Source organism: Cryptotermes secundus, unplaced genomic scaffold, assembly GCF_002891405.2.
Source record: "Cryptotermes secundus unplaced genomic scaffold, Csec_1.0 scaffold213, whole genome shotgun sequence".
Taxonomy (NCBI): Eukaryota; Metazoa; Arthropoda; class Insecta; order Blattodea; family Kalotermitidae; genus Cryptotermes; species Cryptotermes secundus.
The window spans coordinates 2,521,005-2,540,068 of record NW_019731264.1 but is presented as its reverse complement, the minus strand read 5'-3'; the positions used below and the strand labels follow the sequence as shown (position 1 = coordinate 2,540,068).

Below are 19,064 nucleotides of genomic sequence, written 5' to 3'. Positions count from 1 at the left end.
CGTTCTGTAGGGAATATAGATTGCATAGATACCATTATGTCATTGGGAATATAATAAAATTGCAACAGTTACGTGTAATAAATGGGCCCGCGACCTTTATGACCCATTCAATGATTTTCATATTTGTAATAACTGCAAACCTGATGATACTGACGAACTCACATATGCAGAGTGATTTGATGTGGTAACTATAATCAATTCGGATAATACTATATGTCCGTAATAAGTATCATAAATACAAAACTAAAATTAATTGGAACTTATATTATTAATTCAAATATGTCAACTGTTCCAATTACACACTATTTATACTAATATGATAAATATAATAAATATCAAAGGTGTGTTTATATTGTTATAATACAGAAATGTAATTATTAATGCCATTTAATGTAACAACGTACCACTTAATGTGGCATGTTGTTACTTTATAAATTCCGTGGCATTAGTCCGAAAGCGAACTATATCGACCGAGCGACCGCCGCTTGTTAGCCAAGTTAGTGACAAATTTAGCGGATAGAGGATGTCGCGCGGTCAGCGCAATGAATGCCCACGGCTGTTAATTTCGGTTTTCTAGACCGGAGCTGCTGCTTTTCCATTCAAGTAGCTCCTCAGTTATCCTCACGAGGCTGAGTGAACCCCATTCCAGATCCATTATTTCTCAGGAAATCTTGTAGAGCCGGGAATCGAACCCGGGACCTCTGGATCTGTAGCAAGGAAATCTGACCACTAGACCACAGAGGCGGTGCTGTTACTTCACGCACAGCCAAAAAGAACTGCAGACATTTATTACAAACTACGTAATTACGGAGGTCATATGAGTAATATTACCTTATAGATGAATGTATAAGGGGTGGGCCTTCTCGGCCCTTGCACCGCGACCTACAGTGGTCTATTGTGCTTTACTTTATAGATCTATGCTGACACTAACACTGTGCATCAAGCGGTTAGTCGTTGGCTTCTCACCGCAGCGGCCCGGGTTCGATCCCGGTTCTGGTCAAGTGGGATTTGTGGTGGACAGAGTGGCGCTGGGGCTGGTTTTCTCCCAGTACTTCGGTTTCTCCTGCCAATCTTCATTCCACCAAATTCTCCATCATCATAATCAGCCGGGGCAGGCTATAATAGGCCAATCAGTGGCCGCCGTGCCGAGTGGACCCAGTTGGAATCCACTCCCCACTAAGCGAATTAAAAAAACATTGTGCATCGGTATTTTTCCAGTACATGCATACACACATGGACGAACATTATAACAGCTAACCCCGGTATCCCCTGCACGAGGAGGGTTGTGTATGGCAGAAACATGTCATGAAGATGCATGCCAGACAATATTGCACTTGAGACTGGTTCCGCGAATACTTCCTTATTCCTACAAATCACTGTACCACCAAGTACATTGTAATAGTCACCGTTTCTGAGGTGTGCGGAAGATCAGAACAACCAGCAGTAGAAGTTTCACCTCTGACCTTGAACTTAATTGGACTCAAGGTTAAGGAACCTGATCTCGTCGTATTGCAGTTTTTTTTTTTTTAATTCTTGAATTACTTCAATATAAATTGGCGTGACGTTGCTCGCATCTCGTAAGTTCGCAGTATTTCTACGTCGTTTTTCCTGCATTAACGTATAAGGTAACAAGTTAGTAGGACCTTCAGCGGGACGACGATGATGATGATGTAAAGAATTAAAAAAAACAGTAAATTGCTTGCTTTGTTTAATAATGATTTTCGAGCATGCTAATTGAAGACGGGAACTTAATGAACGGGTATCAGTGATAAGAATGGAATCGAATTGTTTAACTTCGAGTTCATTAATTTCTGTGTTAATGGTGAAGGTGTTAAAAGTTTCGGACTATTTTACTAGAGAATTTGCAGTTAAGAACCAGATTGGAAGATGGATCCGCCCCAGAGCAAACAATGAAGGGGTGCTTTTTGTCGAAAAAAGTCACCAAAAGGAAAGTTACCAACTACAAACACGTATTTCTTTGATGCGGCTCTTCGCCTTGAAACGTGCAGCTACTCGTGTTGTCGAGACGCCCCTCTCATCTCTCAGTTGGAAGATTTCCTCAGCCAGATCCACCCAGTGCTCACTTTCAGAATCTGCATCTCTGTTTATGTATGCTATACAACTGTCAATGCAACTTCATATATTATTGCTGGAATCACCGATTAGGGGGCACTATTGGTTGAGGCACTATGCTACAAGCCAGAAGGTGGCGGGATGGAATCCCGATGAGGTGGGTTTTTTCAATTTATCTCATCCTTCCAGCCGCATTCTATGGCCCTGGGGTCGACTCCGCCTCTAACAGAAATGAGTACCAGGAATATTCTTGGGGTAATGGGCGACCGGCGCGTAGGGCTGACAACCTTACCGCCATCTATGAGCCGATTGTCTAGAAAATGTGGGAACTTCAACATCTCACAACTCTATGGGCCTCCACGGCCTGGTACAGGAATACCTTTACTTACTTACTTTACTTTACCACACGCCACAATATCTATTGAATACTGAACAATATGAATATTTTCATTATGCATTCATTTACTGCGTTCTCCAGCTGCCGCCATTCTGTCAGGTTCGAAGACTCGTATTCTCCTCAGCGCGGGTTTGACCCTCGTATAGAACGAGCCAGCAGTCACGACATAAGCACGTTAAAATACGTTAGTTTGTGAAGTTCTTTTATCAGCTTGTGTAACTGACCTATGGAATGCATAATATTTTGAGCGAGTGGAGATAAACAAGTCGCAGTTGCCCCGACGAACTGATTAGAGCGATCCTCTAGTAAGCACTGGATAACCACTTCTTGCGCTGACAAGTCTCTCAGCTCAGTCGTGGAAGACGTAACTGGGATTGAAAAGGACAAATTCTGGAGAAAATTTCAGGGAGAAACCCCCTCTAGAGCCACCTTGAAGAAGCCATGAAAGGATATCGGAGGATAAGCCTATATTTGCTGGTTACGGTAGCCGAGCGGTCTAAGGCATGTACTGTCTTCGCTCGCTTGGAAACCGAGATCGTGGGTTCGAATCCCACTCAGGGCATGGATGTTTAGTTTCTGTGTGTGCGTGCTTTTCTCTGTGTTTGTGTACAGGTAGATGCCTTGCGACGAGCTCATCACCCGCACAAGGAGTCCTACCGAATGTGTAAGATCTAGGAAAACCGAAGTGAACGGAGACGCTCATGGAGGTAGGCCTAGGCTCACTGAGGCTGTAGTGCCAAGGGGAAAAAAAAGCCTAATGACACTGGGAGAAGACTGGAACTAGCTTGGAAGAATATCAAATGGTGGGGCTTCTTAGCAGCAGTTGTTGGATCTTTTAATTTGATCACTGAATACGTAAGCAGCTGGTAGGCTAGTCAGTTTATTTATAAATTTCTTTGAATTGTTAGTTAAGTGGTAGATAGAATTTTTCTTGAAATATTACGATCTGCGTTCGCCTAGCAGCGGCTGCGTCATTTTTCGGGACACTCAGTCGAGTCAGTCTGTTTCCCACCCTGAAATGGGATTACGCTTGCGTGAATGCAATTTTACATGCTTTGAACTTAGCAATAAACGAATATAGTGTTACCTGTAGGACGGTACGCGCGACGAAAATGGCGGATTCTACTTCTGATGATTGGATTTATTGGCACTTCGGTTACAACGTCTCTTAATTACAGTCAGATACAGCGCTTGATTTACACACACACACACACACACACACACACATTGGTTTTCTCACACCTAAAACTCAGGAACTATAACAGTCTCACTGAATTACACACTCTAACATTACACATGAATGAAGCCTTCTGATCGCACACCAAGTCTTCATAGGTTGACGAACTTTTCGTGGTTATCTTCTACCGAGAACTCAGAACTCAGAACTGAATCGTAGCGCCGTTTGTTTTTAAGATAACTTCTTTGCAGGGACCCCACGGAAAACACAGCCTCTACTGTTGAAAAGTGTTTACCGAATAATTGCATAGCAATTGTCGTGGCGCGGACCCATAGAAAACAATCTATTATTGAGGATCATTTACTGAGCCGTTGCTTAGAAACGCTCTAGCCATCCACGCTACAATAGTTACTCATTTGATAGCAGGTTTGATGGGTCCAAACACCGGATTTGTGATGATGATGGAAAAAAATAATTTGAACTCTTTTCGTGAATCGAATCCCAGCCGTGTAATCTGTAATCACTTCTTCAATGAATTGTCCTGATTCATATAGGGTGATGTTCGGTATAAATTATTAAAGATCAGTTTTTCATACGTCGTTATTGCCGTTACATTTGATATATTATTATATTCAGAAGACAACCGTTTGATAGAGTTACATTAGGACTCTATGTTGTATTACTTGGTTGGTGTCCAAATAAAATGATGGAATGTAATTTACCTTTGTAGCTCGCGAGACAGAGGTGAGAATTCGGTACATCTTTCTAGGCGGACAACCTGAGGATTTCGTTTGCGAGACCTGCACTGAAATCGATCTTTAGGAAAGAGGGTACGACGGTGCGGGTTTGGCTCATGCGACCCAATAGAGTTCAGTCATTGCGTTGCATAATTTGAGAACAGATGTAGAGGGCAAAGTGAGGGAAGTTTATGAAGAAAACGAGAAAGAAGTCGCTTGGAGCAATATTAGAGAAGGTGACCTTGTGTTTGGAGCAAGGTTGGGGAACGTGATCTAGTCTTTAGCCGGGGGATCCCACATGTCTAAAGTGCAGCATTGTTTGACCAAGAGCGTACGAAGTCTCGAAGAGAGCTGACTGTCTTTACAGCTTTAAGACACGTGCCGTAAAAATAATTTTACTATATATATACTTCAACCGTAATTGTCCTTGTCAAGTTACTTTGTAAACATCCCTCATACGTATGCTTCACATCCACACTGTGCAGATTATGTGAACATCGCGTTGCATTGCACGCCTTAACCGACTGATCCACTAAGCAGTTCCACGTGCTTGCTTTACCTTCTGTAGGAGAGTTCGACTTTCTTGTGACTTTTTCGCGTTAGTTGCTGACTGATGAATTGGAAAAGATGTGGAAGGAAGAAATCGTGGTTTTCCTGGAGTCTGAAGAAAGTCACGAAACAGAATATGTTTTGCCTCGACCGAGACTCGAACAAAGGACCTCCCGGTCCGCTAGTTCATACATGTAACACGGGCTTTGTGAGACCTATCTTGTATTATTCACATGTTTGTTTATTTGTGATCCGCGTAACGTAGCTTCAGTGTCCCAGACTACACGGTATTGATTGGTAGAATGATAGCAAACCATGAATTTAAAATAATATTGAACTAGTTTTAGGTATCATTTCGGCGTTTCTCTTGAGGGAATTGGGAAAACTGCGAAAGTTTCACCAGGATAATCGATGTTCCGGCCTACATTCGAACTGAGTACCTCCAGAATTCAAGTCAGGAGCCCTAACTCACGCCGTAATAGTTCTCATGTGCTTATACAAGTCTGTGTCTGAAGCCATCCATGTGAAGGGCGAAGAGATGTGTTTAATTCGCTGTTTGAAAAGAGACTATTGAAATCAGCGGTAAACTGAAATCATATAAATTCATGAATCGTATTTATTATCGGCTGATCCTAGAGACAGCCATTTGTAGTTAAAAGAAATGCAAATGTAACAGAATGGAATTGTTTCGAAAATATTGAAGTTCACATATTTGATGGAACAAAGGTAGATATGATTCATGCATATTTAGGGTGTAACGTGTCGTAGGTATTTAACGACTTATGATTATTGCCCCTCGGCGAGGAGCCGGGCTCGTATTAATTTCATCAATGTCATTAATTTAATATTAATTTAATAAAGTTAAAGTCTTCGTATGCCGTGGGAATTTCATATTCACTTTATCAGTAGTTATGTTTTGGCTAAACTCTATTTGAACCCATTAATTTCTCTGTTGAGATCATCACATCGGGTTCTACAAGATTACAAAATGTAGCTTAGTAGAGCGTTATCAGTGTTTCGGAGAAACCTGCTGCCTCCTTCTTCTGATCGGAAAAATGAGAGTAGGACCTACTGTTCTATCCTAAAGACAGCAATTTTAATTTATCATTTATGGTTTATTGTATGATAAAATTATTGTCACCTGTATGTGTGGCTATCGATGGGGTTTTTATTGGTGAATGGATTTATTGAGCACTTATACACACGGCTCGGGAATAGAAACAACTAGAGCGCCACGGCTAATCTCCACAATTCACAAATCAGCACAACATTCTCTAAGCCTTTTCCAGCCTGCTGTGTCTTCATCAACCCTTCCCTGGCAAAGGCTTCTAACAGTGGAAATTCTTCAGCTTCACGCTCTCAAATCCGCTCTCCACAGACTCCCGTACAGATATGACTATGCTCTAACCTTGTCCCTTGCTTATAACATCCCGGCATGTACCATACAGAAAACATAACTATTCTATTGTTGCTTTCGTGTCGGCTGCTGCGGGAATATGTCTACCGAGTCGTTGTCCAGAAATGGCCCTGGTGTATCCTCCCATCTCGGGGTCGTTAAATAGCAACGTCTCTACACGCTACACTATTTTAGAAAAAAAAAAAAACCTTACCTTGTTTGGCCTCTTTGTTGAATAAGGTTGAATAATTTGTAAGTGCTGACACTTCAGTATATCAATCCGAAGGAACTATTAGTTGATATGAAGAGTTCTATCTTGTGGGATATAACACCGTGCAGTCTGTGTAGTCCATGTAGTCCAGACTACACGACATTATATCCCATAAAGTAGAATTCTTCGTATCGATCATCGTGAGAACCTCATATCTTACACAGATTAATTGATATGTTCGGCTGTTAAGTGAATTTTGTGTTATTCTCCGAACATGATTTATCCCGGCGTTATCGGCGATAGTGCACATTTCACAGGAACTGTTGAGCCACAGAGGCCTCAGGGCACGCGCGCAACGTGAGAGTTGGGGATTGTATCGGCGCTAGTGCACATTTCACAGTAACTGTTGAGCCACAGAGGCCTCGGGGCACGTGCGCAACGTGAGAGTTGGGGATTGTATCGGCGCTAGTGCACACTTCACAGGAACTGTTGAGCCACAGAGGCCTCAGGGCACGCGCGCAACGTGAGAGTTGCGCTAGTGCACATTTCAGCAGCTCTGAATTGATTATAGCACTCAAAGTTTGCAGTCATTTTCTATAATTTAAAGTTCAAGATTTGACCTTTCGATCAAGGTCCGTCTATAAAACGATTCGACTGCAAGCAATTACACGAAGCTGATAAGAGAGTGATAAGGGGCACAACTGCAGGAAGTCGCATTGTGGTCAATGCAGCGGATGGGCATGGTTCAGCGATGTGCAGACAGCTGTTAATTTGTACGGCACGCAGCCAGTGTTTTGAAGCGATTCAACCTTCTACATGCTGAGTTCGCCATTGGGCGCCTGGTGAACCGGTTCTCTATGGAATTCCCTTTGAGACAGGCAATTATCAAACCGTAGGTTATTTTTTGCTGTCTTTATTCATAGGATCCTGGATAGCTCAGTCTGTATAATGTGTTCAGTGGGAGTTCGTTTTCCGGAAAAGGCAAGAGATTTTTCTCTGCACTACAAAGTTTAGACCAAGTCTGGGGCCCAACCAGCCTCCTACCCAATAGGTATCGGGGACTATTTACACGGGGATAAAGCGGCTGGTGCGTGAAGCTGATCCCTTACCTCCATGTAGTGCCGGGGTCGAGAATGGTTGAGATATACCTTAACCCCCCCATAAGTCTTTATGGCATAATGCTTATTTAATTAAGCACAAGGAGAACTTTACCTTTATTCTCTGTCTTGTTCCCGTAACAAGTTGCATAAAGGCCCAATAAATTCGATCATCAAATCCAAAACCAGTTTTATAAGTCACGCAAAGCCCGAATATGTGACAATGTGGATAAGAACCTGGATGAAATTAATCGGATTTAGGACACCACCCAGTGCTCTTGTGAACAAGGTAATGGATTTTCCGATTTTCTAACCAGCCGACCTGTTCGCAGTTTCTGAGGAATTAGTTATGTTAGCTGACAGTAAGAAAAAAAGACGCATTGAAATTGAATTTGACGTTCTCGCGGGGTTGGATAAAAAAATACCATCTTCTGGGTTGTAGTGCCGTGTATGTTGGAGACTGTCTGACTGCTCGGAGGAGCATATTCCTTCCATCATAAGGGCCCATAAATCTAAGGCGATATTCCTCACACTTAGCTTTTTAGTTTGTTAGTTTGTAGCCTGATTGTACAGGTTTCTTTTTTGGCCTCCTCTTGCTCGACCTTGGCGTATGTTCCTCTGAAATGTCAGGTTTTCACCAAACTATATAGCGTTACATTCCAGAACTCTTGTTCTGCTCGCACCCGTATGGGTTAGCACCTCTTCCGGACAACATTCCGGTTTACAGATGGAGGAATTCTATTAAGATTCCGTGTGCATCTCTGACGTCATTGGCTGTGGGAAGTGCGCATGTCAGTACCTGGAAGAAACCGCCTTTCTGGGCACGTGTCAGTATTTAGCAAAGAGTGTAGCCCCTCTTCAAGCCTGCGTCACAGGGTGGGTCTGCAGTCACGTAAATAGCGGCTACAGGTCGTTAGTCGCTCCTCTTGCAGCTTGTAACACTTTTATTGCCAACTGTAATCACATTTTAATTGTACGTTAGGTACGATTGAGTCTGTTTCCATTGGATGGCGACCTCATTAGCAGCGATGGGCACGAATCAACTAGAAGTAGCCAAATACATCGGTTACTTGAACCATCAATTAAACGTATTTTTGTAAAAAAAGTCGATTAATTCAGTACGCTTAAGCCGCTTCTGCACTTCTCGTAATTGACAGGAATAATTTAGTATGTTTTGTTCAGGTCTTTGTTCGAAAAGTCGTGAGTAGAAATTTCAGAACTTGGGGATTTATGGGGGGGGGGGAAATACTTTCAGCAGAATGTAGGTTGGTAGCACTTCCAGTTTACGAGAATATTACACGGAAAGGGTTCCGACTTCTGGAATATAAGGCCATGGAGGAACTTGTTGTCTCCATTTTCAAGGTCGAGGAAACTACCCAAGAAAGGAAGCAGCGTGAGTAGGCAATAAGCAGGGCTGTTCAGAGCAGAGTGACGTAACATGTGCTTCCATTTGTGATACTTCCTTCCTTCTATTTGACAGTTACGTATTTTTTTATTGCTAGTGGGGTGGGACTAAGTCCCTTGTACTGCGACTGTCTAGCCAGTGCATTGGCGCTCTGGCTGGACCTACAGATAACACATGCTACGTGATTTCCAACACTGTTGCGTGAAGTCATTGTGCATGTGCAAGCTGCACGGACACAAAGAAAATATTGTTGATGTATTGTTGGCGGTGCGTATGTCGCGGGCGTTACCCGGCAGTGAATTTACATGTCACAGTATGGAGGGACTTGTTATATTTCTTTTCCTTTTTTTAGCAACCAACTTTTACTTTGTGCCCGGTTTTGCCACTATATCATACAAAAGAAAGTTAATTTACCACTGCTCTCTCTGTGTTTATTCTTATAACGAAATGATATATTATCAGACTTCGTGCTCCCATAATGATAAAACGTGAGGTCAAAATTCAAAGTAAATTCCTTGTATTGATAAATTTAATCCCTTGGACACATAATTGTACTTATGTTTGTTATCTAATAAGTATAGAATTATTCCCGAAAATAAGTCTAGAGGTTAACTGCTCAATACAGCCCCTCAGGAGTCGAGTGTTCTTTTAACAGTTCTAATACTGTGTAAGATTTCAGGTTTTCACGGCGGTGACTATGAAGAAAGCAGTCTTCTGGGATGTAGCACCGTGTAGATGTGGTGTTAACCGACGTTACGGAAGAACATATCGCTGAAACGTCGGTTAACACCACATCTACACGGTGCTACATCCCAGAAGACTGCTTTCCTCACAGATCTAATACTGGTTCGCGCAGTGACCTTCAGATTTCAGTTAACGTCCCAGAAATTAATTCAGTTCTCTCCCAGCTCCATGGATTTAGGAAGTCAAGAGACGCTAAGCCACTGAATAACCTCCCACTATTTTATGGAACCCGTAAGTTCGTTACCGTGTTCATAAGAGGCCGCCGCTGGTCCCAGCCTTGACCCAGATGAATCCAGTCCGTAACCTAACCTAGTCTCGTACATCTTTTATATCCATTTTCATATTATCCTGCCCTGGATATTTAGGGTTTTCTCATTGCTTTCCCTCAGGTGTTCTTGTAAAAACTTTGTATGCAATCCTCTTGTGCGTGCTACATGCCCCGCCCACCGCATTCTTCTTGATTTGATCATTTGATTATATTTGGCGAGGAGTAGAAATTATGGATCTCATCACTGTGGATGTGTGTTCAACTTCCTATCATTTTTATCCCACTTCGACCCGACTCTCCTCAGTAGCCTGTTTCCAAAGCCCTCAGTCTGTGTTCTTTACTTAATCTTATAGCCCAAGTTTCATACCCATACAAAACTACAGACTCTGTTATAGTTTTGTGTATTTTAGTCTTAACTTTTTCGATAACAGATGAAAATGCAGAAGATTCCGTACCGCACGAAGCAAACATTCTCTAAATTCCTTTGTGAATGCAATTTCGATTTCTTAACGTCGTTAGCAAATATGGATTTATTATCTATATATATGCTGTCAGTTTGTCCTGTATTCCTGAAATTAATTACTTGTGATAAATACCTAATTGTAAATTTTGAACCATTTTTGAGTAACTAATTTCATGGGGCTGACTCTTCTTTGCGAAGCCGCTAGTCACTCAGCTACTCAAGAATTTACCAACATTTCATGGAATAAGAAGGTTCATTACAGGGTTCACAAAACCTCTTCACTGGTCCTTATCCAGAGGCAGACTGATCCAGTCCTTATCGAACATTCTATTCCTCAAATACCCATCCTCATTATATTCCCACAAAAGTCGAATTATTCCTAGTGGTTTCTTTCGTTCTGCAATTCCTTACAAAATCCTATATACATTCCTTTTTTTTCCCGCATGCGTGCTACATGCCCTATTCGGTGGAGAGTACAATTTATGAACGTCCTTATTATGCAGTTTTATCCAAACTCCTCACACTTTTATCTGTTCGGTCCAAATATTCTCCTCAGCGGCCTGTTCCAAGTCACCTTCAGTATACGTTCCTCCCTTTATGACAAAGACCAAGTTTCACACCCATACAGAATCACAGACAAAATTGTAGTTTCCAATATTCTAATTTTTACGTTTTAGGCAGCAGACGAAAAGACAAATGTTCCTGAACTGAATGGAGGCAAGCATTACCCAAATTCAAGTTTCCTCTTAATTTCCTTATGAATCAAATATTGATTTGGTGGTGTCAATCCAAAATATTTGAATTGTACCTCATCTTCGAAGGATCTGTTAGCTGCCTGTATGCCATGATTTGGCCTGAATTCTGGTGACGAGACATCAATATATACTTAGGCTTCTCTGTGTTTACTTCTATTCTAATTTTCTTATTAGCGTCAGTTAGAGTTTCTATGTTTTTACTTGTGGTATCTACTGTATGTTATCCCCCAATAGATTTATATCATCAACATAGAGCAGTAGGGGCTGGACCTCCTTAATGGCCTATTCTAAAGCAAAGTTGAAAAGCATTGACGATAAAGCATCTCCTTGATTTGGATGTTTGGACCTATGTATCAGACAAATGTTTATATGTACGGATTTTACTGTATGTTTTATTTAATCACGTTGTAATAAGCCTAAAGTGTTTTATGGGTACCGCAAACTCCATGAGAATACTGTACATTTCCCTCCTCACTGAACCATAGGTTTCCTTGAAGTTCACAAATAACTGATGTACCCTCTCATTGTAGTCCAATTTCTTATCCAATATGTGACAAATGCAAAAGATCTGATGTGTAGTTGATCGGTTACGTCGAAATCCACACTGATGGTTCATAGTCATTTCGTCTACATATGGATTTATCCTTGAGAGAAGCATATTGGATAAAGTTTTGTGTGAAGTTGATAACAGTGATATGCCTCGATAATTACTACAGCCGGTTTTATCTCTCTACTTGTAAATTGTTGCAATAATAGACTCCTTCCACTGATCAGGCAAATCTTCCATTCTTAAAGTTTAAATTGTTTTTTCTTCCAATCTCTACGCTAATTTTGCCATCAACAGGTACTAATTAGTATCACAGTCCGCCCTCTGAATATTCGGACGTCAGTTATATTTGAATGCGTGGTTCGATCTATTAAATTAATAAGCTATGGCTACCCGGATATTTCTTTTTGTAGGTCAGTATATCTGTGTTCAATAGACAAAACATCTAATGGTGAATTTCCGGTAAAATTGTATGGAATAAAATTGGTTAGCGTTTTAAGTTCTTCCAGTAACCTTAAGAATGATTAACTTGCATAACGTCATTGTTGTTTCATATGGTAACCATGGCTATGCTCCTTCATTGGTTGGATGGCATAATTCAGTTATTACGGGAACTTTAATGCAGGAACAAGACAATTATTTATTTTCTCCATATGTTCTGTGTTTCTCGTGTTGAGGCGTGTTAGAATAACTCCACATAGCCCTGCGAGACATAGAACGCGACAGAAACGGAACCCGATGTCTGGGGCTGTAACTGGGGAACATAAATAATTCAGTTATTACGGGAACTTTAATGCAGGAACAAGACAATTATTTATTTTCTCCATATGTTCTGTGTTTCTCGTGTTGAGGCGTGTTAGAATAATTCCACATAGCCCTGCGAGACATAAAACGCGACAAAAACGGAACCCGATGCCTGGGGCTGTAACTGGGGAACATAAATACAGAGACATAATCCTCGCGGTTGGGGTTTGGACGTAAGGCTGAAGTCCTCACTCTGTAAAAGAATATTGTCGCGAAATCCAAAGAAATGAAAACCGGATGGCCAATGAACCTGACAGAATCTTGTGAGGAATGTTATGGCTCAATAAGGCTGTTTCTCAAATTATGATGATGGTGGTGGTGATATGTTCTGAATACAAACTGGTGTTTTTATGTAAGCCAGAGACTCTGCTTCATGAATCCGCCGCAGTTCCAATGTGTATGTAGTAAATTATAAAACGTAAGCCTGAAAACAGTCATAGAACGCAGCTATAGTTCAAAGAAAGTGATAAATATTAAAGCAAGAAATGTGAAGGAAAGAAAGAAAGAATGCGATAATTTTTTTAATTCGCTTAGGGGGGGGGTGGAGTCCAACTTGGCCCACTCGGTACGGCGGCCACTGATTGGCCTATTGAAACCTACCCGGGTAATTATGATGATGGAGAATTTGGTGGAAAGAAGAGATACTTGTAAAGTTCCGAGAAATTAAGATCGACGACTCACTTTGCGTTTGTGGGCTTCAGCGAAGCTTGTGACAGGAGAAATCGTACCAGGTTATGAGATATATTATGTAAAAGAGGATACCTGAATACATGTTGGAAGTGGCTCAAAGTTAATATTTTGACACAAAAAATTGTACTGGTACGAATGAACGAAAAACAGAAGAAATTAAAATGAACCCCAACGAGTGAAAATGAATGTAGCCTCTCAACATAACGCTGACGTTAGCAGATGATTTGGTTCTTGTGTTTCATAAGGAAATAAGCTGGAGCTTAATGAAATCAGAACAAAATTTACAACATAAAATTTGAAGATAATGGCATTTCATGGAAAGTGTCGTATAAGAACCAAAATTGCAGTCGACAACGACCTTCTTGCACAGACAGCCCATATTGAATACCAAGGCTGTGATGTAACATATGAAAAGAATCCGGACATATCGGATCTCCCCCAAATCATTTATTTGCCGAACAATTTGCAGAACGCTAAACGGGAGAACAAGTCTAATCATGCAGCCAGGACTGTACAGCTATACCTGCCGTGCTGTATGAGCAGGCAGCATAGGGGTCAGAGGATGTACAAAACATCTCAAAGTGACGGCAGTAGAAAGGAATTAGGAGCGAAGTAAAATAAAAAAAAACTGTAGATAAACCAGGAAGTTACACGTAAAAAATGCCGGAGAAAAGAATACCAAAACAGAAAATGCAACTCCAGACAAGGGGATACAGATTCATTGCCCCCCCCCCACAGGCTAAGGTGTACAGGAATATGAGACCGGAACAAGCTAATCCTAATCCGCGGAAGAAGAAGATGAAATGTATAGTGGGGAAAGAATATGAAGAAGAGAAAAAGTGAGCAAGAAAATAATTCCTGGTAGAAAGCAAAGTAATATACAAGTAACTAAAGGAAGGGATAATGAAAAAAGTGAATAAGAAAAAGATGAAAAGATAAGAAGAAAAATAAAATAAGGGAAGACAAGAAATAAGAAAGTGCGCCAGGAAAAAGAAGACAGAGAAGAAGAAGATGAAGATAGGAAGTGAGAAGTGGGATACTTAGATACAAAGAATAGTTCATAAAACTTAAAATCAATATAGGCTTTGTTTACTTAGGTAAATCTCCTCTCGTGCAGTACGGAAGTGCCAATATGACTTGACATCCCTAGCTTATGAGAGACCTTGCAGCAGCCGCACACACTTCTGTTTGGAGTAAAACTTCTTGAGCACTGAGTAACATCTGTGCAAACACTGCGGCAAGCACTTGCCATTTCCATGGACAACAATCGGTGAATGACATAATAACCTTCACGTCCTAGCAGTACACTTATGGTTCCAGAATATGTTTTGCCTTTAGTATATCGGTTATAAATGAAGATGCCCTTTCTCTCTTAGCATTCTTTTATCAGCCAAAATTAATCAAGAATATATTCAAGATTACTGGGTTTTGGACATTGTCCATAGTCCGGTTTCCTGCAGAACACTGTCTATCTATGGTTCTACAGCCGTTTTTGTTGGACCTTGGCCACTTTTTCGGTTTCTAAATCAGCCCTTCGCAGAGGCCGCTGTCTAAACATAGAACAACGTAAATACAAAATATCATCAGACAGGCATCCATGCCTCGACTTGGATTCGAACCCACGATCCCAACGTTCAAGCGGACGAAGACGTTTCATTCCTTAGACCCCACGGCCACTCTGATCGGCCCTTAAGAACACACTTTTCGGAAATTTGATCTGTTTTCTTCCACAGGCGAAAGGGTGAGAGGTACTGTGAGATCCATTGTAAAGAGCTAATTAATGTTTTTTTTTCTTTTTTAATTTGCTTAGTGGGGGCTGGAGTCCACTCGGCACGGCGGAGACTGATTGGCCTATTGTACCAAGCCCCTGGTGATTATGATGATGGGGAATTTGGTGGAATGAAGATTGGCAAGGGAAACCGAAGTACCCGGAGAAAAAACCCGCCCCAGCGCCACTTTGTTAACCACAAATCCCACTTGACCAGACCCGGGATCGAACCCGGGCCGCCGCGGTGGGAAGCCAGCGACTTACCGCTTGAGCTATGGCGCGGCCTGTAAAGAGCTAACCTCGGTCACAATGTTTAGAATACAGGTCAATGGGCAAAATCTAAGAACATGATAATCACGATTCTTATACACCATCATCAGAATTCTTCACAATCTACCAAGTATGTATTTTTTCAACCTGCAAGCCAATAATAATCTTAAGAACCTGAACTAGGGGACAGCTTAACACTCCCTGCTGCCTGTGTTGGGAGACGCATTCTGCTTTTTATGGTAACATATGAGTTCTACAGCTGAAAGTCTGTGTGTGCTGAGAGTTGGTAGGAAATGTTACCTCCATTGATCTTATTAATCTGAAAACAAATTCAGTCGAAAAGAGCACTGCTTCTGAGCGAATTATCATCTAGTTTTCACCCGCTCGAGCACTGGGATCGCGGATTCGAATCCCACTGGAGACATGGATGTTTATCTGCCTATTCTGTTTGTATTTTTCTGTATATAGGTAGAGACCTTGCGACGGGCTGATCCTCCTTCCAACGAGTCCTACCGACTGTATAGGATTAAGAAACTGAAAAGCGGCCAAGGCCCAACAGAAGGCTCTAGAGTCATAGACAGAGAGATAGATAGGGGTGCAAAAGTATTAAGATACATCTTGGAGGACACCAAGCTGCGGAAGAAAGAAAGTAAGAAGGGAAAATGAAATATATAGAAATAAATAAATACATTAATATAGACACAAAGAAAAGAAGAACAAAAATGAGGCATCTTTGTCTACCTTGGTGTGACCACCCTGACCGTATAGATAAACAGCTTTTTGATATCCCTGGAGAAGTTCTGGTCCTGGTCTTATTGAAGCTTCATTATCAACAGACATGTAAATGAAGATAATAGATTGCTTTGCGGACTTTTATTTGCTTTTCTTTTTTAATGCCACTCGCCCTTTGAAGGTTCATTTGAAGGTTGCGTTTCCATTCAACATGAAGTGACTGTGTGAGAAAATATGAAATTGTCTAAGGCTTGTACCAGCTGCGTGTTGCGTCAGTCTCTCCGTAAATGTTTTGTGTGTGTTTGCATAAGCACTAGCTCTATCATCCGGGAAATCCTATTGTACTCTTTTCAAGTTTTTACATTTACCCGTTTACACGAGGTAAACGGATCAGCCTAACATGATTCCTGTATTCCTATTTCTTACTGAGTGCTGATCACAGTGGCCGCGCGGCCTAAGGAATGAACCGTCTTCCCCCGCTTGAACACTGGGATCGTGGCTTCGAATCCCAGTCTACGCATGGATGTCTGTGTGCGTTTATTCTGTGTTTGTGTTGTTCTATATATAGGTAGCAACCTTGCGATGGGCTGATCCCCGTCCAAGGAGTCCTGCCAAATATGCATAGGATTAACAAACTGAAGAAGTGGCGAAGATCCAAAGGGCTGTAGAACCACAGAAAAAGAGGGACAGAGACGCCAGCTTCTCTTTGAAAGATAATGATTTGAATGCTTATTTGTCAACGCTGGATCTTGTTGCTCTGCAGAACAGAAGCGACATTTACCAAATATAATGCCTAGACTGTCCACTGGAATATATTGGACAAACAGGAAGAACGCTTAATACTCGTATTATATACTGTGACATGACGCCTAAAAGCAGGAATAGCGAAGCCAGAGTATACGTTCATTGCTAGGCAACCACTCGCGAAACAAGTTCCCGCAGATATGAACACACACGCAACAGTAGAAGAACTGTTGTTTCTATGCAACGGCAAGATAACCACGCCTCTATAACAATAGGGTTGTTAGGAAACGGAACTTTCAGTTGGGGCCGTCCCGAGGCTATATAACGAGGATCTCGGGCAGTTGTTTTCTTTGGCCAACAAAGTCGTTCCTGGCTTCAGTCTCCTCGAGATCAGTGACCAAGATTTCTGTTCTCTCCTATGACATATACGTGTTTCGAAATGGGGCCTGCTGTTCGACGAAGGATGGGTCGGTCTTTCTTTGTTGCACCGTAGTTTCAGGACGAGTATATCCGCACTGTCACGACGTCCTGGTCACTATGGACTCTGTGCATCCTTTGTCAGTGCAGTATACTAAGTAACATTTGCACACAGTATACAGAGGTTTGCTGTCAATGCAGGGTTGTGCAACAGGTTATGGCTTAGCTTATGTAACTTCTCTGAAACTGCAGTTAGGTGGACGTTCCTAGGTCTGACCGCCGCCAAGTTTAAGCCTGTTATACTTCCTGTGCCTGGCTTCTCCTTGTGCAATATCTCGTACATTTGTGTTTATATGGGATTATTTCCGGTGGTCCTGCGTAATTTAATTATATAGTCCTATACATAAGGAATTTTGAAACCCACTTGCAATTCGCGGACTGGTGTGCACCTGTCAGGATTTCCAATAGTGCGGAGTACTACGTGTATGTTCCTCAGGCTCTGAAATTCAAAGTCACATTGCGACTGACGGTCGGTCAGTCAGTCAGTCAGTCAGTCTTGGTGTCGAGTCCCATCTGGGGCCCATGACCAGATATTTATTACTGTGTTAAAATTACGGTCTTGTTTTTTATGGGGCGCCCTCTCTGACGAGAGGATGTCTGTCAATTGTACATGCTTCTGGTCTTTGCCAGCGCAGTTGAGTACAGTGGAGTGATCGTCAGTTGGTTGGCGAGTAATCAGAGGACTGCTGCGTTAGCTATTGCTGTCAGAGGACGTTAACTGAGGCTCAGGGATATTACGGGAACCCAGAGTAATGGGAACATCCGCTGTTGGAAGCCGTTACCAGACGACAACTGACTAAGGCACAGCAAGCTAAGAAGACTTAATAGGTGATGTAGTGAATTGTAGTGTGTGTGAATTAGCGATAACACTATAGTTACGTGTAGTTACAGTCTATAAATATTCAATATATCTAATTAGCAATCCAAACCCCGTTTATAATCACTCGTACAAGTGACTATATTTTATATTTACTGTTATACGAGGGTTGAAACTTTAATAGTGGCAAGACTGCTGTAGAGACACCATGCAACGGAACCAAATAATTTCGCTTATACCACACGTTAGTTACATACCTACCTTACCTCAGAGCAAATGGACTCTCCCTTCCCACATCACTCGCATGCACTGACGAGAGAAGAACAGAGCCTCGTGTTAGCTGGCGGTCTAATGTAATGTTGTCGCGATGTTTTCGAAACAGGAACAATGGAGCTGGATAAAGACTGAATGTGCCAGATGTCGCACAGCACGACAGTGTCATCAAGGTCTTCAAGAGGCTTGCGGGGAATCTGCATTGCCTTGCAGAACAGTGGCAAGTTGGGTAAAAGCCTTCAACGAGGGATGCCATCTTAGATAAAAGAAATTCGTCACCAAATATGCATTCTTTTTATAAATTTTGCAGCGTCGCCAGATTTATTCTTTCTTTAATTTTTTGTGTTCAATTTCGTTCAATTGTCTTTTACATCGCTCCATTTTGAGTCTACTTTTGTTATTTAAAAAGAAAAAAGTAAATCTTACGAGACCATCTTGATACCCGTGTCTCTGTATGCTTATCCCTCCTATATTCACTAGACAACGGCTCGGTAAACACGTTCCCGCGGCAGCGAATACCCGCGCAGCAATGACAGAATTTTTGAAACCGTCCTTCCCGTGTAATGTCAAAGGAAAATAGGCTATTGCTTCTTTCCACGTCTTTCTGTTCTCATGTGGATTTTCCTACGCAAAGTAGATAAAATAGAACGCCAATTATCCGAATCACTGT

General features: G+C 41.7%; 1 protein-coding gene across 3 annotated transcripts in view; it reads right to left on the bottom strand.

Moving 5' to 3' along the window:
* Positions 1-18,425, bottom strand: part of LOC111866759 — a 31,987-nt gene extending 13,562 nt beyond the window's left edge. The window contains exon 1 of one of the 3 annotated variants that reach the window (XM_023855997.2): positions 18,388-18,425. The gene's annotated coding sequence lies outside the window, so the exon portion shown is untranslated. Of the gene's footprint in view, positions 1-18,378 lie in introns of all 3 variants that reach the window. The other 2 variants (XM_023855998.2, XM_023855999.2) reach the window with 2 other exon arrangements.
* Positions 18,426-19,064: the final 639 nt, after the last annotated feature.